Here is a 24,407-nt window from a genome sequence, read left to right on the forward strand (position 1 = left end):
CAGAAGAGCTACTTGGTTGAGCTATAGCTCTGCATCACAATACAGAGGTACTCTTCAGCATGAATAAGAACTGGCCCCGTGCCACCCATCTCATGGAAACCATCTTGTAGTACTTAACAGGGAGCTGGAGCACCAATGGATGTGCGAAGCTGCTGACCAGCATGCATGGGCTCAGAGGTGGAGGACCACAGGGCCCTGTAGGATCCTCCTTTCTTATTCCTCCTTAACAGCACAAGTGCCTTAATTTTCCAGTGAGCTATTCTTGCATTCAGGCAACAGCTTTTAGGAGACAGAGTGCACGAGCAAGAATGCATGTACCAATCTTGACAAAAAATCTAATTTATGAGGAATCTACCACATCCATAAGTTATTCCACTGGTTAATTAATTCAGATTTCCAGGTTTGAGCACACATCAGGTTTGTCTGTTCATCCCTATGGTAAGGTAAATGGCCCCAGGCATCACGAGCAGCCATCAGGGATGAAGGCAGTGCCAAGCTAAACGTTCTTCTGAAGTGGCATAGGTAGAACTTTTCAGTCCACCTCTGCTTTATAACCCCTTGAGGGCTGGGTGATACAGTGGGTTCAGTGAACCCAACTCATCAGTCCAGTGCAGGAAGCAAAGGGAAATTCTCATGTACTCTACGTGCCAGTCATCTGTTCATCTCACTGGCCATTTATATTCAAATGAATCCAGAATAAGGCCATTCCATGATACTTAATTCTCAACAAATGAGCAGGACCTCAAAATCCATCTACCCCTAGAAAAACATACACTTCTTGCTACTAGCATTTCTCATTTTCAAGAGGTCTCAAGTCTATAGCCATAAAAATCAGCATTAACATCAGATGAACTCTTACTTTTTAACTATTTATTACACTGGGTCTTTGATTACCAGGCAAACATCTGTTGCAAATGCCACCCCATGTTCTCAGACACCAGGAGTTTAAATGTTGAGCAGTTTCCCATAACCAAGATTTAGCATCTTTACATTTTCTTTATTCTTTGCCAGCCGCAGTGTTAGTAACTTCCTGGCCAGTTAGCAGTCAGCCTGGTAAGAGCACTTAACTTTACACATTTGTCATGAGATCTTATAATACACACTGTCATGTCTTTCTCTAACAACTTGAAACCAAATCACAAGAGCGGGTCTGTGTCCCCAGCAGACAAATGGAGGCCCAGCTGTATTTCGTAACTGTGAATGTGCACCTCCAGAAACCTTAATACTTAGTGATGCATCTAATGCAGAAGCAAGTACTTAAGATGACATTAAAGAAAATCCCCACATTTAGTATAAGAGTGCAATCATTCATTTTTCCACAAACAAAATTTTCAAACTTTGGGAAAATCAGGTCTTCTTATGAGCAACCTCTACGTATACTCAGATGGAGCTGTGTGTTCCCATAAGGAGATAGCAGCACACACGTTTTCATTCAAGACTCAAAGTCTGAATTTCTTGGTGAGAGCAAACCAAAATAATTCATTTCAAGTAGGAGTAGCTGAGAACAGAGCCGTCCATGAGCCTCTGTACAGGCCTCCATCCAAATGCTCAACTCCCACTCTTGTCAGTACTTGCAAACATTTAATCCAACAGAGGTTCTTCACCAACCTACGGCTGTTTTGTGACATGCCTGTTTTGGGGCATAAAATCCTAGAGAGCGTCCCCTTAAACCAAATGCATTCGTTATGTAATTGAAGAAGTTTTATGGGGCAAAATGGCAAAAATCCTACTGTCGTTAAGAAGAAAATTAGTGATCTAGTGCATAGCAATGATTAACCAGATAGCTATCCTTTTTTACTGAGGAACCAGACTCATAATTAAGGTGTTTTTTTCTTAAAATAATATATAAACAAATTATTGGAAAGTTTTACACAATTTTAACCAGTAGAATTTCAGAGTTCAAATAAATTACAAGCTATTTCACTGTTGGACTCTGCCTCTAAGGTCATAATTAATTTTAATTTTCAGAAGTTACAGTACCAAACATGGGACCAGGAGTAACATAAGAAAAACCTCTTCAGGGCTCTCTTTCAGTTTGTATCAAACACACAGAAGACAGGAAAATTGGGTGTCAGGTGCACTTATCTTCAGAGGCAGCTTACATACCTTGAGAAGTAAGAAGTATGTAAAACGTGACAAATTCAAAATTCACTTGCCCATTTGCATTTTGGGGGAGGGTAATGGAGATGAGACACAGGAAGGGGAGGGAAAAAAGGGACCAAGTGTTACGTTAGTGACTTAATATATGAATACACAGAGGGAATCTCCTGTATCTGTGTATCACATCATAGCAAATACAGGAAAAGCCATGGCAATGCCATGCCAGCAGCTAAATGTACTTTTACTTATTTATTCAGATAACATCCAATGGTAGAGGAAGGGTGGATTTAAATCAAGGTAATTTAAAGCTACAAATTTTAATCTTGTTTTACATGTACACTCTAGTTATTTTCATAAAGGATGATCAGTGGCTGGTAACTACTAAGCCATATTGATTTGCAACTAAATATAGTCTGCTCTCAATTTGGTATTACTTTTTGCTAGCCAGAGAGCTGCACCATCTCCAGTTGAAACATTTATTCTATTTTACAGGTATTTATCCAGCTGACATTTTTCCTCCTTTTATTATTTTAATAAACAGCCAATGACTTTTATTAGACATTTTATTTTTCTCATTTGAATCATACTGCCTGAAAATTCAAAAAGTAACCATCCATTGAGAATTTTCTGACTTCATTTTCTTCTCAAGCGTACTAAACATTTAAGTCCAAACATGTTTAACATTTAAAACAAAATCTTTATTAAAGAGAAGTGAGCTGTAGCTGATGATTTAAAAACTGAATTCTCATTGCCTTGTCCTTCAAAATGTAGTTACCAGATACTTGCCTCCCCTTCTATCTAGTTCTTACTCACCAGCTTAGAAAAGGAAAACAAGCATCCTAAGTTTCTTAAACTTTCATTGTTTTCTCAACTGAAGTCCTTTACTTCATTAAATAAACTCAAATGAAAAAAAAAAAAAGTTTAGGCAAAAATAGCCTCAAGGTCTCCCTGCAAAAGCAGGTACATCTATCAAAAGCCCAGTACTTTCTTACAAACTCTTGTTCCTCATGCTTAGGGACAAACTTTCTGCAGTTGAACGTTCTGTCTTTCCTTAAACCTTTGGCAGAAAACAAGTAGTGCCTGCATAAATATAGACCTAAACTCACTAAGCTCTATGAAAATTGTTTAAGGCAGCTGTCGTAATTTCAAGCAAGTATTTTATCCTAGGTATTAAAAAGATTGTTCAATTCAGTAGCTTTTAGCCACTACATTTACAATGCACTTGACTTTTGCTCAATATCCCACAGATTCCTAACAGAAAGGCTACAAAAACACAAATTGAAATAAACAACAACAGGGAAAGAGAAACACTCGCACACCATGAAAGCAAGAGGTACGCATCCCTTTCCTACTACGTGCATTCTGCTTCCCTTTCTGTGGCATACGGACTGAAAGGCTGTGATTGTGTCTGTCCACATTTTGTTTAGCAATTTATATGAGAGAAATCTTTTTTCCCCCAAAAAGAATCTTAATACACGTGCCAAATGTAAAAAGATAAAGCTTAATTTGCTATCAGAAAGATGGCAGAGGAACAGAAGACAGGCCTTCACCTGATCAGACACATTATGTGAAAAGTGCAGAAGAAACGGGTATTCATGCAACCCTCCCGTGCTATTTCCAAATTCATGTTTGTCTTCACAACCCATGACATTTTTCAACCCGTTTCTGCACTAAGTCCCTTATCTGTTTATTCCTCCCCAAGGTGGCACTTCCATTTATAAAATTCACACCTTAATTGCTAGCAGAGACCTGGCTGCTAGCACAGTCCTGGAAACCTAAAATTAAGTCTTTCCTTTTGCCTGCTGGGACTCAGACCTGGACAGCCTAGCTACTGCTTCTACAGCCCCCACAGAAGGTCCATGTTGTTTCTTTAAAGCAAACACTTCATTAAGTGATGAGGCACAGCTATGAGCTCACATGCGGCTTTCTTGCAATAATGTGTGTACACTTACATGAAAGAGTAGAAAGGAATAAAAAGTCAATACATTTACTGCGTCCCTGTGGCTGCATGAACGTCAAAGCAAAATTAACTATTTGTTCTTAAAGTCAGGAGGCACTCATTCTGTGAGGAGGTCTGCCTAACGGTTTTCAGTATGTAAAACAAATGCAAATTTCACCTGATTATCCAATGGTTGCTAGTAGGCTAACGGTGAGTCATATCGCCACTGACAGAACACCCATCAGTTACATTTTGAGCAAGACTTGTTGTGCTTCAGCCAATCTAACAAGTCTTAACCCAGAGAGGTGCATGATGCGTGTAGCTACTGGTGTCTGAATGGTGGAGGATCCTGTTCAAGCTCATCCATGACTGCAGGTTAACCATCCAGTAATCTTACCGATGTGATTACAACAGGAATAGTAGTAGTGTATTAGACACAGCGCCCTGGTCCTACATCATGCTGGAAAACCCTTGTATATGTAGCTTGGACATTGACAGAATCTCCCTGGATAATCTACCAGTATTGCTGGATTTTGAGTTGTGGCTAGACAGCAAACACACAGAATGAACTGTTACATTCTTACAGGTTTTTCAAAAAAGAAAGTCTGGATGTGTTGAAGGGATAAAGCTAATAAAACCTCTTTGCTTCTTGCTATAAACATCAGCTGGTTTGCTTGGGGGGGGGGGAGGGGGAGAAGCAAGCAGGGGGAGTACAACTACACATCCTTTCTTTAAAAGGAAGGTGACTTGCTACCTCAGAAATAGTCTAGTAAGAACACTATTTCCCTTACTTAATAAAGTTCCTTGTCCAGTATTAAAGAAAAGTAATCTTTCAGTTGCATTTCAGCCACCTCAAAGGGCAATTTAAAAAATAATGTAGGGTTTTGATGTTTAAACAAGCTTTTCCAGCAATTACTTGTTAATAGCATCCAGAGGCTCCAAGTAAGAAGCAGGAACCATCATCCTAAGCAATTTATAGTAGCAATACATAGAGTGAGGCAGAGGAGTTGAAGGGAAGGAAAATGCTGGGGGCAGGGAGAAGGGGGAGGGTTAAAAACCACAAGTAAGATTGCTAAGCACATCCAACATCTAAAAACTGGAATAAAAGCCAATGCCATGCACCAAAGCCCTCTGGAAATACAAACTGTTTTAAAAAAAAATGTCATTACTTCCTTGTTTGCCCAATCAGATCAGACCCAGCAGCTTTCCTGCAGCCTGGGCTTTGGAGACCTCCAGCCTTTTGCTACCCCTTCGGCAGCTTTGTGCCCTTGAGTACTCAGGGGCACCAGGCAATGACAGCTGACAGGTACAAACTCATTTGCCCCAGGGCTGCCTAGCATGTGAACTCAGAAGGACTCTGAGCTGGAAGAGGAATCTACCAAGAGAAGAAAGAAACTCACTATTTTGCCTAGAAAAGCCTCGTGTAGCCCTCCTCCAGAGAGCTGAGCTGCATTGTTTGTAAGGTGCGTTATTCACGCTTGTGCTGCAGTCTGTACTCCTCCTCAGGGCAGGGGAATGCCACACTGCAGCAAGCTCGCTTGCTCCCAGGTTCACGTGGAAGCATTCCAAGCTACTCAGCTTCTGACAGCTCTCCAACTGCTCTTCCACGCTGTATTGCTTTACATTACATTGCTTTCCCTGCCAGGAGGCACTGCTGTATTACAGTACAATCATCTAGCAAAATGTAAAACTGATTTTTTCACCTCCCAAATACCAGCTGACTGTTGCCACTGCAGTCACAACTGTAAGCCCTGCTCTGCATTAGACTTTCCTGCTTTTATGCGTATACAAGAGATTTTAGTATCTTGCCTCCTCTTCAGCCTCCTTCCCAACTTGCTGCTTCTTCCCTCTCTGTTGTGCTCCCCAGTCCTTTCTGTGGAGGGCAGCCATCCTCAGCTTCCAAGCCCAAGGTGCCTCTACTAAGGGGAAAATGCCTAAGCCAGCTCATTAGGTGCATTGTCAGGCAACCTGACTGACTGTAGCACCAAACACAGAATGCGAGAAAAATAGCTAGAAACATTGTAGTGACTCACAGCTTCATGAACAAGCTCAGCTTTTTGTTGTCAGGATTTTAACGAAGTAAGCAGGCTACAGAGGCATTTTATAACACACACATTTTTAAGGTATTAGGAGGCATTTGGCTCCTAATTCTCTTCATTTCAGTGTATTTTACATTACTTGCGGGTTGCAAGGCAAACTAGTACCATGCACTGCAGTGTAGCTAGTTTCCTTTCTAGTTTTGAATTATAAAAATAGTCATATTATAAGAGCAAAGGTCTAGTTCTCTGTCTGTTCGTCAGGAGTAGCCAAATAGGGGGGGGGGGGGGGGAAAGGCAACCGGGGGGGGTGGGGGGGTGGGGGGTGGCAGCAGAAAGAGTACAGGCAGTCTTTTCCCTTCTTATACCTTATGCAATTATTAAAGATCTCCTGAATCAGAGGTTGCATCCAGACCATCACTTTTAATAAGAACTTATCTGTCCTTCATCAATTTTTCAATCTGTTTAGACTTCTGCTATCCATAATACCCTTTGGCAATGAGTTTCACATGGTAACTGCTGCTTGACAGAGTGCCTCCTCTTTGCCTGCTTTGAACCAGTTTAGTTAACACAAGAACCGTGAAGAATAACTCCCTACTCCCCTTCCCCACCCCATTCATCACAGTGTAAAAATCTGCAATTTCTGTAATAAGTCATCTCTTCTCTATAGCAAAGAGAGAAATTCCATTGACTGACTTGAGACCCATCTTTGATTGTCTTCTCTGGACCTTCCCTAGTCCTCCGCTACCTTCAAGTGGTGGTAATCAGGACTGAACTGTGTTTAAGATACTGGCACACCGTGAATTTACATAGCAGCACACTGATGGTTGCTGTTTGGTTTACCAGCTTGGGTAAACATCCAGAGAGTTTGTTGATTCTTCACAGAGTGTACCATTTCCTCCCAGTTGGCTATTAGTCTCTCTGTGAGAACTTTTGGGGGACTCACTTCAGGTAGTGCTCTTAAGTAGCCTGCTGAGGTGACAGGTGAATTTTTTCATCTCCCAACAACTGCTGCCACAGATATCTCATTTTTTTTTACCCAATTCAAGCCAGTGAAACTCATAGCTTTCAAATCCCTGCCATTTTCCCTCCTCCAGAGTCTTCCCAACAGCATGGCAGTTTGCAGCCTCTCAAAGCTCACAGATGCTTTCTTTCACCTGTACACCCAGTGAGAAGTCCCACAAGCCAGAGAAGGAGGAAGAACATGGTTCTCCCCAACAAGCTGGGAGAAGCATTAAAGTCTATACTGACCAACCAAGGAAACTTTCTTAAGCTTATCTCAGTGAATATCCCAGTCTTAAGAAGTTTCCCAGGCATCCCCACATAATGAGTGACTGTCCCGAAGGATCAGTCAGACTTGGCACTGTGATGCACAATTCACTACCCTGCCTCATGAGTCCCTACTAATCCCAAGAGGCGTGCTTCACCAAATATAGCTGCTCTGTATAATTGCTTGGCTTATCTCCCCTCTCTCAGCTAAACTACCACGGTTCCAAAAGCTCTTAAAATTAATGGTAGATATGCTTGCAGATTAAAATCCATCTACCTGTGTGCATCACTTGCTCATAACAGCACTGTCAGTCACAGTGCTCAGCTGCAGCACTCTATGCTTCTTAGTAGCAGCTCAAATACTGCCAAATTAGCGAATGCTGGGAGAAACATCAGAGCAGTTTTTTTGACCCCAATTTCAGAATTTCTGGGAAGCAGTTGTATGAGAAAGATAGCACAAAAGAAAGTTATGAGCTGAAACACTGCATCTCAGCATACCTGACCAGAAAACTGAGCGGGTAGTTTGAGCAAACATGCAATCCTGTGAACATGCGGTTAACAGAAGTAGCTCAAGACAGCTTAATAAAATAACAGCACAGACACATTTTACTTCCATAGTTACAAACCTCTGAATTTGAATGAGCAAACGATAGAAATAACAACCTTTGTACATCAACAAAACTCTACTACTACCCATGAGCATAAGATACCATGCAAAAGCTAGGCAAATAATGTAAGCCAGTTCAGCATATTGAAATCTAAACTTTCTGTCTGGATATCTAATTTTCTGAACATTTTGCATACAGTGCCTGCAAAAATAACACTGGGTGTGTTAAGTGCTGGAGAGAAGAATCCCTTTCCTTCTGTTTCCTAAGGAAACTAATGTGGGATAGAACATCACTTTTACTCAATAGGATGAGAAATTCCACCAAATCCCTTGCTGGAGCTCTGACATAAAGGCAATTCAGAAAGTCAGCCAGAGACCTGCCCACACCCATCACCATTACTTTCCAAGACTGGAATGAGAAAAAGTTGCATTTAAGTTTTGCACTCGGCCTCAAATGTTAGTCACCTCAATTTTCTCTTTTGAAATATACACACAATATATATACACACAGACCGCGTATTTATACACACACATATATAAATCACTCCTGGTATTTCTTCTGAAATCCCTAGTCTGACTGTTCTTGAAGTGCTGAATCTAATAGATGGCTTCCCTATTTAATTTACCACCTGTATTATAAAATGCTGCCATCCAACAAGGGATCAAAACCAGCTAGGAGCTTGAATACAGAAAACACAACAGTCTGCTCACAATGAGCAGAAAAATGAACGTTGTAAAGCAGTTTACAGAGAGTGTCTTAAACACTATTACAAGAAAGCATCAGTCTGTTCAGAGCTACACCAGGCAGGAAAAAAGTTTGAGTCACAGGGCTGGTTACTCACTGCTGTCTGGGAAGGTGTGCGCAAACGGGTAAGGAAGCATTTAGTATCACCTGCCTCACACTGGACTCCTGTCCAGGCCTTGAGCTGCAAAAAGTCAACGTGTACTGTTTGCTCACATCCACTTTCTTTGGTAACCAATTGAGAACATGTTACTTAGCTTTAGCATGAGCCAAGAAAATGCATTTCTTCTTAGTCTAAAAACATCTAGTTCCAGCTCAACTGGTTTCAGAGAAGATTCAGACAAGAAGAATGAGGATGCCCTCCTTGAGATAGATGTTCTGGCTGCTTGTGGGCATAACTCTCCCAGCAGGACTTGACAATTGATAGTTATTGCAGAAAATGCATTTAAGCTCAGTTCTGTTAATATGGTGCTCTCCCAGTTGAGACTAGAGGATCTCTGTTCACCTGGTATCTTCTGCATTTATCCTGCCATTGTTCCAGAAGCAGAACTATTACTGGTGAGGAAAAGTGCCATATGCTTTGAAAGATTTGATTCCTTTATTCATTAAACCAAGAGCTGAGAAAGCTGTTTTATTCAAATGTCCTAGATGATAAGAAGTACTCTCCTCAAATTGCAAAGTAAATTCACCCATTGTCCCCTTTCTGTGGCTTAGAAGAGCACATTCCCTTACTATGGGTAAAATAATCACAAAGATTTGCCATCTGAAACAGCTATATATGGCTCTTTCTCCATACCCACCATCTACAGGTAAACATTTCTCAAGTGATCATCTGGGAGAGCTGAAAATGGGCAGAGCTCAATGCCTAGCTAATTTGACTGTTCAAGGAAAAATTTGGACAACACAATGCTGAAAGTCTTGGAGATGTTTTGCAGTGGCTTTGCTATGTTCAGTTTTTCCTCAAACACACGTTCCTAAGATTTTCTAGCAAGCTGGTAATTTTTCTGCTGTGTCAAATTTCTTGACAGCTACTTGGGAGAAAATTTAGTTGATACATTAACATTTGCATGGCGTATTTCTTTGCACTGTGAAAAAAGTCAAGTGAAGAGGTGAAGAAACTTGCCCCAAAGTCACAATGGCAGCTGCAGAGCTGAGGGGGGATCCCCATCCTCACTCCCTTAACTCGTCATTTTGCAACTAAAGAAAAGCATAGCCAACAGGCAGTTAGATGAATGACAAACCTGCACAGCTATCTGGCTTCAACCGCTTGAGCTAAAGCTGCTTCTTACAGTTAGTAGCAGAATCACATCCATCTCCTCTCAGGGGCAAGCCCTGAGAGCCACCTAGCAGGCATCCACTGGTGATACACTATACCCCATGATCTATCCATGGGGTTAGGCAGAAAGTAGTATCCAAGGTACCTATCATGGCAACATCTAAATGCAAGTATCAGAGCAGTTTACAGACAAAAAGGTCTTTTCCCCAGGCTGTTTAAAATTTGCATGTTCCTGTGTAGCACTGAAGATAGCAGCAATGGTGATTCATTAAGATAATGATTTAAGTAGGAAGCTTAAGAAAGTCAGGGTGGATTAACATCCACAGGGCTGCAGTTGGAGCTTCTCCACTCCAGGCTGCCACCTTCCCTTTTAAGGGAAGGGATTAATTCCAAAAGTCAGAACTATGAATTAACAGCAACTATATCACAACTACAATGCATTAAAGCACAAGAGCACCATCTCTACTCCAGCCCATCCTCCTTGACAAGGTCAAGCACGACATTTTATGCTGCAGGAAAATTTTCATGGCATTATAAATGATTGGCTTCTCCTTTATGTGATTATTGTTAGTGTAGGTTCTCCTCAAAACAGGATTGTGCAAGTTTGTTTTAAACTAATTTTCTGTCCACCTTCAAAACAATACAAGTTTTCCTCCAACGAATTGTCTTTCCCCACAATTGAATAATCAGGTGGGTTTGATAAATTGATTGCTCCCCACATAATAATGTAAATATACACATTGAAAAAAAGCACACAAGTCCTTTCCATACCCCAACATTTAATCAAATCGTAATCGGTTACAAGTTGAAACATGCATTCTATCCATAACACGGGGTTAATACTCGGTAACAGGCAGCTCATACTTCAACCCTGCTAGGAGAGAGGCCTTTGTACAGTGATTTTGATATAATACTTTCTGTTGCCTTCTAGAGAGATGCACAGGCAACCAATGTTGCTATTCTTCTGCTCACTCATAATAGTTGCAATAGGGCATCCCAGTGTATATTGCCCCACTCACCGCTAGCTGTGCTTGGTCTGAACGTCTTCTAGGCACTCTATCCCATGCTGATTCAGTACAGAATAGCTTCCTAGAATGCAATTATAGAAAGAGTAAGGCTTTGTCTTAAAAAGGGATTATTCCAGAACAGCTATTCCTTATTAACTATTCCCAATCACCTCTTCGTTAGGATGATGAAGTTAACTGGGAATAGGTCTTCTGCTCAAATTTGTAACTTACCTTGGTCTGAATCAATGGCCCTGTTTAGATGAGCCCTTAGTACAGCTTCATACAATCATAGCAATGGCTTCATCAATAAAAATAGACTCATAGTTGCAATGAAAGTAGAGGTGCTGCGTGGACACATCTCAGCTGAGTTTGTTGTAAGTTGGGCAGATAACACGATCAAGAAATATGTAAAAATTATGTTCCTATAATGCTAGATCTCATCAGTACTGCACGTGACATTTTGTACTTACAAGTCTCTGGATCTGCTTTGTTCAAATGTGGTTTATTCCTTAGATATATGGAGACCTTAACAGCAGGGAAATTTTTAGTTCTGTAGCTTCTTTGTTTATTAAGTTCTTAGCTTGCAAGATTTCTCATCCAAAAAGGGCTGAGAAAGTACCTGGCACATCTTGGATGCTTATTGAATACATTAAATAAATCAAACGTTTTATGATAAAATTCCACTCCCCCACACCAAACAGATGTAGGTGCAAGTCAAAGAGGCTTGAAAAATTGCACTAAAATTGATTTTGCTCCAGTTTTCCCCAAAGGAAAAAATTTGTGTGTGGGTTGAGACAAAAACATGGAAAATTTCAGCTATCATGAATAACCAAAAAGAGAAATGGAGGAAAGACAGAAGCCAAAACTGAACTTCACGCTCAGAGTGCATAATTTATATTCTCTATAGTGTTCTGTATTACAGGCATTCCTGCACTTAAACATAAAGTGAAAGCCTTTTCCTTGGGCTCATCAAACTTACAGAGAAAAATGCCAGATAGCTTAATGCTGGAGTCTTCTAGCTACTCAGGGGAAATCACAGACCATAGAGAAGGTTCTTCAGTTGATTTCAGATTTTGAGAGGCTAGGAAAGATAGGACCCAACATAGCTGAGGATGTCTGTCACAAAACTGGGGGGAGAGTTACTTACAGATACTTGTCAAGTCCTGCAGCACAAAAATCTGAAAAAAAATCTTGAACACCTACAACTTAAAATATATACAAAGCCATCTCATGTTTCATGTGTTATAGGGAGGGAACAGAATCAAAACATACACTGTTACGGTTGCTTCTAGGCTGTTAGAGTATGACTTGATTTGGTATACCTGCCTGTTAAACATCACTGTCTGCATGATGTTCCATGCCTGAGGTCTAGACATGTCTAGGCTGTTGGCTTCTGGCAAGGGGCATAGGGCAGAAAGTTTCAGTGGACATGGTTCAGCCATTCCCAAAGACGATACTGGCATCTCAAAGGAGCTCTCTGACAGAGACACAGAACTCAGTATTTCAGGGCAGCATTCAACTGCCAGACCCACAAGACCATTTCTTGTGTCCCTGCAACTCCTTATTCATACCGCACCTCCCACATTCACACTGATAAAGCTGGTCCATCCCATACACAGAGTTCATCAGGGATCCTGTGTCAAAAACCAGCAGGTGATCCAGCCTGCCATTACTTGATCGCAGTATCTGTGTAACTATCAGTCTCCCTTTGCATATAGGCAATCTTAGTCCATGTATGTAATATTTTACAAGCAACTTTTATGGGTTCTTTTCCCCATAGGAGAAAAAGTTGAGAGACATGATAGAAAGGGGAAAGGGCAATTATAAATATATGCAAGTCAAATGGCGGGGGGCGGGAACTGAAACCACTTCCAGTCTCTCTCTCCAACAAATTCCACACTCTCATGGTCTCTGGCACCACTTCACAGTAACCCCAAAAGATGTTCACCTGCTCCCACAGCACTAAGAAACAAACAGTGAAACAGGAACAAAGAAGCTCCCACCTAGGATGACCAACGTAATCCCCGGACAGCGCATCCCAGTGGGAAAACCTTATCATTAAAGCAGAAGAAAAACAAACACGCATGCACACACACACAGCTCTACTGCTGTGCTCTATTAGCATCCTTCCCATTTTCTATACGCATCTAATATCGGGAGATTTATATTCAGGCCAAAAGCTCACGCTGGCAGGAGAGGAAAGTACTTTGGAGAAGAGAGGGGAAGGAAAAAAAAAAAGCCTACAGTTTCTTGGCTTGTGATCAGCAGGCTGGATGCATTCTGTGGAACTAGGCCAAAGCGTTAGTTATTATATTCAAGAGAACATCTGAATCCCAGCTCAAGGGAGCCGAGTTTGCGGCTCTCATTTATGCTGTATATCAATTGAATATCAAACCACATTTTCCGCCTTCTGAATAATAAAGCTTAATAGTTTGGGACTCCCATATGGTCTATTGTTAAAATATTTCCAAACACTGGCTGCTGTTTTATTTCTGAAGGAAAGACATCTCTTTCCTCTTCAAGCTTTACTTGTTTAAAAGATGCTTGTAGCAAAAGCAAAATATACTAATCTTTTAAATATTTCCAGAGTTTTAAGAAGGACTGAAAAATGAGGGGATAAGGAAAAGCAAATACATTTTGAAATTGGCTTTTTTTTTTTAAATGTCACATGCAAATGTTTGTTCCAGGCAGAAGCAGCTGGTGCCACCAGGCTCTGCTGTTCAGAACAGGGGGTGCAGAAGCTTTCAGAAACCATGAGCTGCTCTAACAAAGGAGGACCACACAGACTCAAACCATTCACAAAAGGACCCAGGCCGATTATTTGACTATTACTTACAAGGAAGCTTGGCCAGTAACGTAGGTAATAAATACTGGAGAAACCTGTTCTGTGCATAACCCGGTTTTGTCTTTTCACAAGTCCTGCTCTCTAATTAGCTACTCATTGCTGGAGGGCATTGCTGATGGATGGAGTGTATCAATTTGGTATATTTGAAAAAAGAGTTAAGAAACTTGTCAAATAATAAAAGTTTATAACACTCTGCAGCGTGTTAGGAACAGCCACTAGTGCTCCTAGTCACACCAGAAAAGAATATTCCTGTTCTTTCTACTTTGCAGAAAAAGACTTAGTGCAGAGAGATTCTCGAACTTGCAAGGGCTGCAGCACCCTGCTTAGAGCCTGGATGGGAACTGAGAAATGCTCGTCTTTTGGTCCTGCGTTCACCCCTGTTTGATTAGCATGGAAGGACTCAACTGCTCAGTGAGCAGAAGTGAAACCACGCAGCACTGCCTAGTTGTGCACTGGTGTGAACCTCCAGCTCCACCTCAGCCAGCTCTTGCTCTCTCTATGAAGTGCTTCAAGCTCGCTCTGACAGGAGCTCTCAGTGCGGCACCAGCTTGCATGTCTGCCGGTCACTCAGCAAAACAGAAGGTGCTGAGCTAGGCACAGCCAACAGCATAACGCAGCACAAAAATGTAGCAGTTCCTACAGCCCAGGGAGCCAAGCAGAAACTTCCGCTCTCTCCTCCTTACTCTTCTGTTCTAGCCCTCATTGCTGCTTCTCATTCCTGTCTCCCACTTCCATTGCTCTGCCTGTCTGTTCCCCTCCCCTCTATCACCTATCTGCCCCACCATCACCTGCTCTGCTCCAATGTAAGAGTCTTTAGAGTCAGCTGTCCTAACCCTGAAACTGGTTGCTCATACTCATCAGCTGCCTCCTCCCCAGAAAGGAAGAAATTCCAGTATTTCAACATTCGTTCTCATCCCAATTTGGGGAGAAAAACTGAAATTAGAGACCCTTTGTAGAACGGAAGTTCACAAGTTTAAAAAAAAAAACCACCAACAAAACACAAACCTATTTGTGAACAGCAGTACATTTTGTGTCATTTGAAATGGAATATTTTTACATTACTGAAACCAAAGTTGGTTCATTTTGGTTTGGTGACCTGACCCACGAAATTTTGTTCTGAGTCAGTACACTATTGAACTGCCTTTATTCCCACAATGTTGCACTGCTTCAGACGCTGCAGTCTGGCAGCCTGATAACCCTGGTCTCACTTCTGGCAGACTCCCTGGCTGGAAGGCAATTCCCATATGACACACCAAGGTGTCCCGTGGCACAGCATGGTCTCCAGGAGAGCTGTAATGCCATATAGGAAGGCCAAGGCCCTTGGAGTCCAGCAGAAGAGGACAGGTACATCAGACAACAGCTCTCTGAGCTGCCGAGGGCTACCTGGAATCCAACACAGTGTTTTGAACCACTTCTGGTTGAAGCCTTTCAGACCAGTTAAAGAAAAGCAAAGCAAAGAGGTATTCCCATTCAGGTAGTATAGACAGTTCAATGTAATATATCTGGTAAAAAGCTAGTTTCTTAATTTTACAGGCAATCAGAAATCTGGAACTGGGCTTTTCTAGGAAAAAAAAAAAAAAGATTCTATTTTAAAGAAACTGTGTTTTTTCCTGAAAAAGCCATTTCAAAGAAGAACTCAAATCAGGCTCCTGCTGACCACAGCAGCATTCTTACAAACTGTCTTAAAAATAATCCAGTGAACAAAGCTCACTCTTACAGAAATTTCCCCAGCAGGGAACTTAAATTATAGCAATATCAGCACCCCTCTGCCTCCTACACAGCTCCTGTTGTGACCCAAGGACTGTAGGATTGAGTTCATCAGCCGAATATAACGACTAGTTTAGAGAGAGTCTCACAAGTATTGAACTAGGTTTTGCAACAGATGTCCGAATGGTCAATCCCTTGCTGCTTCTAGCAGAGGCACAGACACTGCTTTTACAGTAGTTGGGTAGAAACAAGTGCTGGTGGAGTTGCTGAAGGCTCCAAGTTCTGCCCCAAACATTAGAGGTGCCACCAACTCATGCTCAAACAGCTCTTAAAACAAGTGGAGAGGACTCAGTGGGCAGATTAGTATGTATTCACAGAAAGCTATTTTAGTAGTTTTCCTGTAGACTCTATAATGCTTCTCTTGTAACGCGTGTTCTTTACCCCTAGGTCTGTATATGTGAGAGAAGGTAGAGTGCATGTGCATGTATGGTTTTGATTTACTTTAGAAAAAAAGAAAAAGGAGAGACACTTAGCCTGTAGTTTCAGTGTTGGAAACTGCAATAAACCTCTCTTTTTAAACCCCATAACCTTGTGACTGTTTTATAGTTATAAGGAATCATAACCAGAGAAAGATTTAGCCTAACAGTGATCTGCCCTCAAAGACATTAATCTGTCACATCTAATAGAAGGGGAATAAGGAGACGAACCTTTCCTCTAAGTAATTCAAACAGATGGTGTATGGCTTTGGTGGGAACTTACTGTAAGTTGCCCCTGTAACAAGGGTAAATTTGGCAATGCTGCACTTAAAGACGCTGTTCAAGAGTCAGTGTGAAAAATACCTCTGCATGGTTCCCTTGTGTTCTAAAACCCGAATTCTCTATAATCATATCTCACCGCTTTTGTGGTTGACACATTCAACCAACTTTCCACCCACTTTTTCACCCCCTTTAGGCCAGCAAGGTTGAGCCTTTCTTTCGTTTGCAATTTTTTCACTCTTCTCAAAGTAATTCTTTACTTTTAACGGATCAGCAGAAGATAATCAAGTGCATCATGCCAACATGTTAAAGCACAGTTTTTTATAAATATTTCAAATATAACTTTGTTTGTCTGGTTTAGCTTCTTTCTTACCCCATAAAGCACAAGAAAGTCTTCAGGTTAGTTTCTCTTTTCTTTCATTCTCCATACCTTATATGGGAAATAAAGGGTTTATTTTCTTTCCTTCTCTCTTCTTCCCCCAAACCTCAATCTCCAACTTCTCTTTTCTAGTTTTATCATATGAGTTCTCTCCCTCCTTTTCTTAGCCACAGTGTTTCTCCAGACTCACAGGCAAAAAGCATTTCTGGATCTCCTTGCTCTGGGTTCCTTCCTCTCCTCCAGAGGAGCAACAAATGGCTCCTGGGACACTTTGCTGTTTCCTCTCTTGGAAGAAAGCCAAAGCTTACTCAACGCTCTTTTCCTCAGGTCTGCCACTCAGCCCACTAACCTATCCCCATTTTCCACCCACACTGAACAAGCCGTAAGGCTTCCAAACTTGTCTGTAGAGCTCAATCCTAAATTCAGCTCGTTGTCCTCTAAGAGATCAGACATGAAACCAATACCAATGCTTAAGAGTTCTCATGATATCTCAAAGCAGGTGAAGACCATTATTGTCAGATTCCTAGCATGCAACAAGGCTGATAAGGAGCACTGAAAGATATGGGGCAGCAAGAGACCAAATGCACATGCAGTGGCCGTCCAGGAGCGTATACTGAATTCAGAGGGGCAGTAAACTGAGATGCTGGTTTTCCGGACCAATCAGGGGAAGATTGGTATTGGAGGACCTGAGGGTAATCCCCAGATTCAACACGCTCAGAGGGAGCAAATGTCACTTTGCATGGTGAAGCACGCCGGCCAGGGAGCATGCTTTATGTTTCATGTTAATGAGTATTAGCATGGAACCCAACTTCCTTCCCCTCCCTATTTTTGATACAATTAAGGACCAGAATGAGCATTTTGTTTCAGGCTACAACAGCAACAGACCACAGCGCTGCAGAATAACAGGAAAGGGAGAGAATGAAGAAAAAAAAATCCAGGTGGTAGACACTTAGTGCTCTGGCCACTGCACAAAATGAAGGCTTGAGTGCACATTTTTGCCTGATTGCATAGCTGTCTCTGCTACCCATCTAATCTGCTTAGAAAACTGGTTTTGAAGGATATGGTTCAGACATACCACTCGCATCGGGGGCGGGGTGGGGGGGGGGGATGAGGGGAAAAAAAGTGCTGCAGCTGCAAAAGATAAAATAGAGACAACTAATTTTCTCAGAGGTTGCAACACAACCTCTCCCCCTCCTCCACATGCAGGCACTGCACTGGCAGGGTAAGCTGGAGATTCTCCAGCGTAAGCAAGAAGGTTGTGCAGGCCCTTCTCCACCCCGATACCCACAGCCCTTGGGGGTACCACAGAAAGCAAAGGCTGACAGCCCAGCCGCTCAAAGGGAGGTGGTGACATTCCTCCGCCTGCTCGTTTCAGTTGCGTTACCATTTTTCAGAGGGGGACGCAAGAAACACGCATTGCTAGATGTTACGCCGAGACAGTAACGAGTGTAAAGGAGTTGCAGACTCCTGTTGTACCAATTGGTGGCTGGGTTCTGAACTCTCATTGTGTGATCCAATTTCTCCTGTCATCCAAGCCATTTTGCAAACCCCAAGCATACGTTCATTTAAGCCATGTGTCCTGAAATCTAAACAGCTGAAGCGGACGGGAGGGGTAGGGAGAGAGGAGAACCACTGGATTTCTGGTGACAGTGTCTAAACTACACATTTGCACAAGGAAGTCTCACTTTAGATAGTCACTTAGCAAAACAACTACAGCTGCTGACAGGCAAGAGGTACAGTTTCAAGTGACCATCAGACATAAAATAGGCCAAATAAATTACTGCAGTCTAAAGGGAGTGGGTGTGTGTGCTCCCACAAATGTAACAGAGATAACAAATGGATTACCAAAGGGTGACCCAATGTCAAGATAAGCAGACCCAGTTCTCATTTCAGTTACACCGTAGCAATGACATTACTGAAGATCTAGCAGAAGCGAAACTGAAATCAGAGTCCAACCCAGGATGTCAGGGAGGCAGCTGCTTTAGTTTTTTAATGCCTAGAATTTCAACCCAGTTTGCTTTGTTTCAGGAGTCTAAGCTGTCTTTGGCAGAGGGGCTAGCAGCCTTTGCCAGCTGCCACGTGATCTGCAAGGATGTTTTCTAAATGGAATTGGGTTGGTTTTTTTTTTGAGGTAGGGATGGGGGAGAGGAGGTGGGGGTTGTTTGTGATGTGTTTGTAGACAGCATGAGAAGTATATTGGCATTTTTCATCCCTTTCCTCAAAGGTATTTTTTCCTTTATTACCATTCCCTGCCCAGATATAACACTTACCCTCTCCTCTGTGCTCTCCTACATATAGGCCCATCTGTTCTTTGAAAGTATCAAGAAGTTCTGGTCTTTGTGGGGTCTTTGAGGAGACATTGTGCAAGTGCTTACTCCCTGACTGAAGTAAAATATAAGGGGTTTTTTATATGCATATAAATAATTTCTAAGCTTTCCAAATATTAATTGCTTACGGAAATTAAACATCTGCTAACAATAAACTCCCCATAGAAATGAGAAGATAGTTTCAGTCTGACTAAAATGCTTTCCCTTGCTAATTGCTAATACCATTTTCTCATCTTCTACAACAGCAATTTCATTAGTTGTCCAATTATCAAAATATTTCAGTCCTTGCTCTTTCATGACAGAAAAGAAGAGGTCCAATTCCCATCTCCAACTCAACTTTCAGGGTCCTGCAAAACCAAGTGAGAAACTGGCAATTATGACTAGCCATGAAGAGTCCTCAGGGCAGAGACAGACTACATGGGTTGCAGAGTCCACCTGCACACCTCTTCTCCCCACATTGCCCACAGTCCCCCAGGAGCCTGCCGAATTTTCACAAGTATTATACTACAGGCTACATCTGACTGTAGCAACTAGGTACTGCCAAGTGCAAAGATGAGCTGAAATGCTGATAACATAAGAATGCTTGGAATAGCTGATGCCAGGGGGAGAGAAGGGGGCCACCAGCTGAATTTGCATCACACAAGTCAGTCAGTCAGTCAGGTAAAAGCCCGCATATGGCTGCTTGGGAACATAGACCTAAAAGGGCTTTCACTGCTTGGAGAACTGCAGATCTCCTCCAGCTTCTCATCTTACTCTGTGCAACTTGGTGCAGAAACATAAAGAAAAATAATCCATAATCCCACAGTATTTTGTTATACAGGAAAAGCAACTAGTCCTTTGCATGAGCATGTTTTCTGCATTCAAGAATCTCAAAGCACTTAGCTACAGTACTTGCCCTCTATCCACTTAAGGGATGAAAGGCCAGGCCTAGCTCACTCAAGGTCAGACAGCAAGTTCAGCAGCAGAAGATGACTAGGACTCAGTTACATCCAAATCACATTCAACCGTTCTACCCATTAGATTGAAGAGACGTTAAACACCCTCATGGCGTCAAGAATGACTAATGCCCTCCCAGGTCAGCCTGTGATAGAGAACTGGGAACTCACACATCTCCTTCCTCTGCCTCCCACTCCTCTATTCCCACTCCAGTAATGTTCCAAAGACCACAAGATGAGATTTTCCTAATCAGCAATTAAATAGTTAATGCTTACATTACAGCAGATGGAACAGAAGTTGCTGCAGGGAAGGTATGCAGAGGGAAGGAGGGAAAAGAGACAGCAAGGAGGAAAAAGCAGGCAGAGAAACAATTCTGAAGGAAAGTAGTTTTCCCACTAAAGGGAGTGATTAGTTGACTAGACAACGTAACCCTTAAGACTTTGTCTAGACTAGGATAAAATGCTATATTGTTGAAGGCGTTTGAGACGCATAGTGTAGGTAAGGCTCACAGCCTCTGAGCATGTGGTAGCCGAGGTAGAGACTAATTAGGACGTGTTCGCTAACATGTCTTAATGTTCCACTTTTAAATCCTTGCCCAAGAACTCAAGGCTATGCAAAGCAAAGGTCTCTGATGTTGTCCTAATGATTATAAAAGCAAAGCTACGACACAGTGCAAAGAAATCAGAATGTCAAGGAATCCCTGAAGTCTCACATCCAGCATTTTTCATACACTCACTGAATGCCAATGAACATTTGCATCTTAAAATATTCACCAGCATTTTACTGGGCAACCTGCTATGACATTTTTCCTCTAAAAATCTAATCAAAGCTTCAAATGCCAATAGGAAAAGAGACCACAGGCTAACAGCCTACACTCTTGTGAAACTTCTCCTTTTGCTCCAGTGTTTGCTCGGGCAGATTTGGGAAGGGGGGGCTGGGGGGAAAGAAGAGAGGACTAAGAAAAGTGTGCCCAGGGCCTTAGCAACACCATCATTTTGATAATCCATTACCAGATTTGTAATTAAAATCAAGTCCCACCTCACTGGGGCAGCCAGATGCATCCACAGAGAACTTGTTCAGAGAGTTGTTACAATAAATACCAGGAGAATTACGAATGTTGTAGCTTCTTCTTAACCCTTCCAGCAGTATTTCAGGAACCGCCTGTCAGTTTGAAAGACTGATCGTTTTTCTCTCAGCTTGTTGCAGGCTCTAGGTGTGCCCCTAACCAAATAGGCTTACCACTTAAAAGCTTAATTGCACCTGTGGCTTAAACCTTATCCCAGACAGCACTTGGGAGCATTTGGATTTGGGCGTTTCAGGTGTGGGACTGGGGCCTGTACTCACAAACAGAGCTAGGCAAGTCAGAATAGGAGCCCCTGGTAAAAGCAGACTCTGTATGCCAGGGAGCAAGGGATGGGGAAGAAAGAAGTGCTTTTTCCATTTTGATCACATTTATCTGTATTTACATTTCCACAGTTGGGTTTGAGTAATGTCCACCTCCTTGTTTGTGACTGAGGGCAGGTTTCACAGTCTCAGATTTCTTTTCCACAACAAAAAGATCAAAGTTTGAGCCACTTGTGCAACTTAGGTGTTTACAGTGAACTGGTCTAATCGCATGGCAAGCCCTCCCTCCCGTTATCAGTCTCACACTGAGCCAAGCTCCTTCATTCCATATGCACCAGGAAGGACCGAGAGGAGAGAGCCCATGTCTGGTGTGCATTATAACCCACCATCCCTTCTGTCTACTCTTACATGGGAACTAAAATACAGTGTGCCAGGGAAGAGTTTCACACGTTCAAGTAAAGATTCGTTCAGGGTCTTTTCTGCAGGGCTGACAAGCCGTTTCCAGGTTGTATTTTTAAAGAGGCTTTCTAAAAAGCAAGCAAACGCTGTGTGAAGAACCACAATGAAAGAGTGAGTTCCCTTCACTCACCTTCTCAGTATTGCATAGGTAGTACAGGCTCACAGTGCATCTTATTGCCAAAGGAAACCTGTGCTGCCAAAAGTTACTGGTGAAGGAAAGATAAAGAAATATGGCATAATAGGAGTCCGTAAAGGCAAGGTTCCATGTTCCTAATCTCATTCCACCTCATGCAAAGACACACAAATTTTCTGTGTCTCAGTTTTGTAAGCTATGAAATGGAGCTAAATTTTAGGGTTTTGTGAAATTGCTTTAATTAATAATTGCAAAGCGCACATCTTCAGGTGGAAGGTATCATATAAATATTAATGAGCTCTGACTACTGGCAGTATGTGTGTCTCTTAGGAATCATAAGCACCATGGATGGATCAAAGAGGACATGTAGCTCTAAGAGACAGAGTAGTGGGAGTTGGCTCTGTGTTTAACTATATTTTAAAGTAGATCCTCAAGACTGTTGTGGATATTCCCTATCAGGTTACAGCAGCTTTCAATTAAAATTACATATTATCCTTAGGCAAAATTCCACAGCATACCTTTTAATATTAGCAGGGCACATTTTCACTCATGTAGATATTTCTTCTACATACATGCATTACTAGATCTTTGTAAATAGGGGTCAAACCAACTGGGAAATAGGGATTTTACCTTCATTTTCATCTAAATAAATACCCCTTACCTAGTTATATTACTGAAAAACTTCCTGCTCTACTGGAGATGCCGTGACAAGACGTAGGATGAGGACGTGGCAGCTGTTTCCTTCTCAATGTTCATAGATCAGTCTGGCAACACTTCAGACATGGAGCCGTCCTTTGAATGAATATGGCAGAAAATGCCGTATGGTAAAGATGCTGCTTCTGTTCTCCTGACCACTCATCTCCCGAGCACGAGCAGCACAAAACCTGGCTACAGACAGGCTTGAGAGAGGTCTGAGCCCCTAATCAGGCTCGGAGTGGGTATGTTGGTGCAGTGCAAGGGGCAGCGTTGCAGCGTGGCCTCCAGAGCCCGGGAGCCGGCTGCCCTGCTGGGCAGGCACGCTGGGGAGGAGGCTTGCAGCCTCCTCAGGAATGCAGGATGGCCGCAGGCCTCAAGAGTGTTTTCCGAAGAGGTGCTTACATTTGTTTCTCTTAGGGTCCAGCAAACCTGTGCTTTTCTTTTGTTGGGGGTGGTGGTGGGGAATGAGGAAGAGTTGCTTTGTTGTTTTTTTTTAAAAAACGTTAGAAGACAACAGGGAGGAGGGACCAAAGGTCGGTCTTTCTCTGAAGAAAATTCAGTCTTATTAGCTGCTTTCTTACCTCTCTCAAGCTGTAAGACCCCACGGCCAGCTTTCTGCCCATTTCTCGGCAGCCAGGGCTTCCTAGATGCTGTGGGAGCCTGACGCATGGCCAGCCAGGGGGTTTTCAGCGACTTGCCTCCTTCATGGGGGCTGCGTTTCATTTCCTCCACAGAGTCAGACCAATGGCCCTCTGTCCTGCTCACCTCAGGCACAACTCCATAAGCTCTGCTTTCTGCAGTTGCTGCTAAGGCAGTGCTGTAGCTGCCTCCGGTTTTGTCTACCCTGGCGCAACTGGGACTGATTGCTTAGTGCTGGTAGCAAGAACAAAAATCAAATGGCATAGGCACACTCAGGGTGGTTGTAATTGTGTCGCTGAGCTGCTCGGAGGGAGTACAGCAAAGACATAGCATTAAGAATCCTTACCAGTTCTTTGGCAAAAGAGGGAGCAGTTTGAATGATGCTCAGGACAGACAACATCTTGATAGCTAGAAAAAAAAAGAGCCCCAGAAATGAATTTCTTCCTGGGGTGCCAATAAAAGATGGGATGTTCACAACATACAGTGAGTGGTGGCCAAAACAATGTCTAACAACTTGAATCTACTTGCTGTGTTCAGTGCTAAAAGATAAGACAGAAAACATAACTGTGTTTTGATACTAAATAACGTGAAACTGGCTGTAGTGCCAACAATTTTTAGGCAAGGAACCATGATCCCAAACCAGAGGGATGGGAGGTTAATTTCTTCCCCTGGCCACACCAGGGAATTTTACACCTCTCTATGAATAAAGTTTTTATAGCAAACCTAGGCATCAGTCCTAGCAAATACCTCTCTGTAAACTCTAGCCCAAAAGAATCACTTTGGAAAAGGTCATACCACCTCCTGTTCCCAGAATTAAGTTAATTAGCACTTGTCCCTCTCTGTATAAGGTCAGGGATCCTCCCACAAAGAAGGTACACAACCAGACTGTTAAAAGATGTACATATGCCCTCTTAAGCAAACAGGCTCCTTTGTAGTATCTATCACTAAGATTCCCTCTGGCCATCCCTGTAGAAGAACTCTCAATTGGAAGGGAAGCAGACTGGGAGATTAGCGTAACCAGTGCTTTGCCAGGTACGAGGAGCACAGTACAGGTCAATAGGCATGCTGGTATTTCAGTACTAGGTAGCAATCTCTTTCCATCTGGATGACTTTTATCGGGTTCAGCATCAGACTTTCATGCAGAATGAAACAGTTGAACTATGGAAATGTTTTCTAATTGAATTTGAAAGATTTGCAGTACATTTCCCCCT

General features: G+C 42.4%; 1 protein-coding gene across 1 annotated transcript in view; it reads right to left on the minus strand.

Moving 5' to 3' along the window:
• HIC2 (HIC ZBTB transcriptional repressor 2) overlaps positions 1-24,407 on the minus strand; it is a 73,894-nt gene that overhangs the window by 21,511 nt on the left and 27,976 nt on the right. The window contains exon 2 of the mRNA XM_075718644.1: positions 10,989-11,058. The gene's annotated coding sequence lies outside the window, so the exon portion shown is untranslated. The remainder of the gene's footprint in view (positions 1-10,988; positions 11,059-24,407) is intronic.

The sequence above is a fragment of the Pelecanus crispus genome, chromosome 11 (genome assembly GCF_030463565.1).
Source record: "Pelecanus crispus isolate bPelCri1 chromosome 11, bPelCri1.pri, whole genome shotgun sequence".
NCBI lineage: Eukaryota > Metazoa > Chordata > Aves > Pelecaniformes > Pelecanidae > Pelecanus > Pelecanus crispus.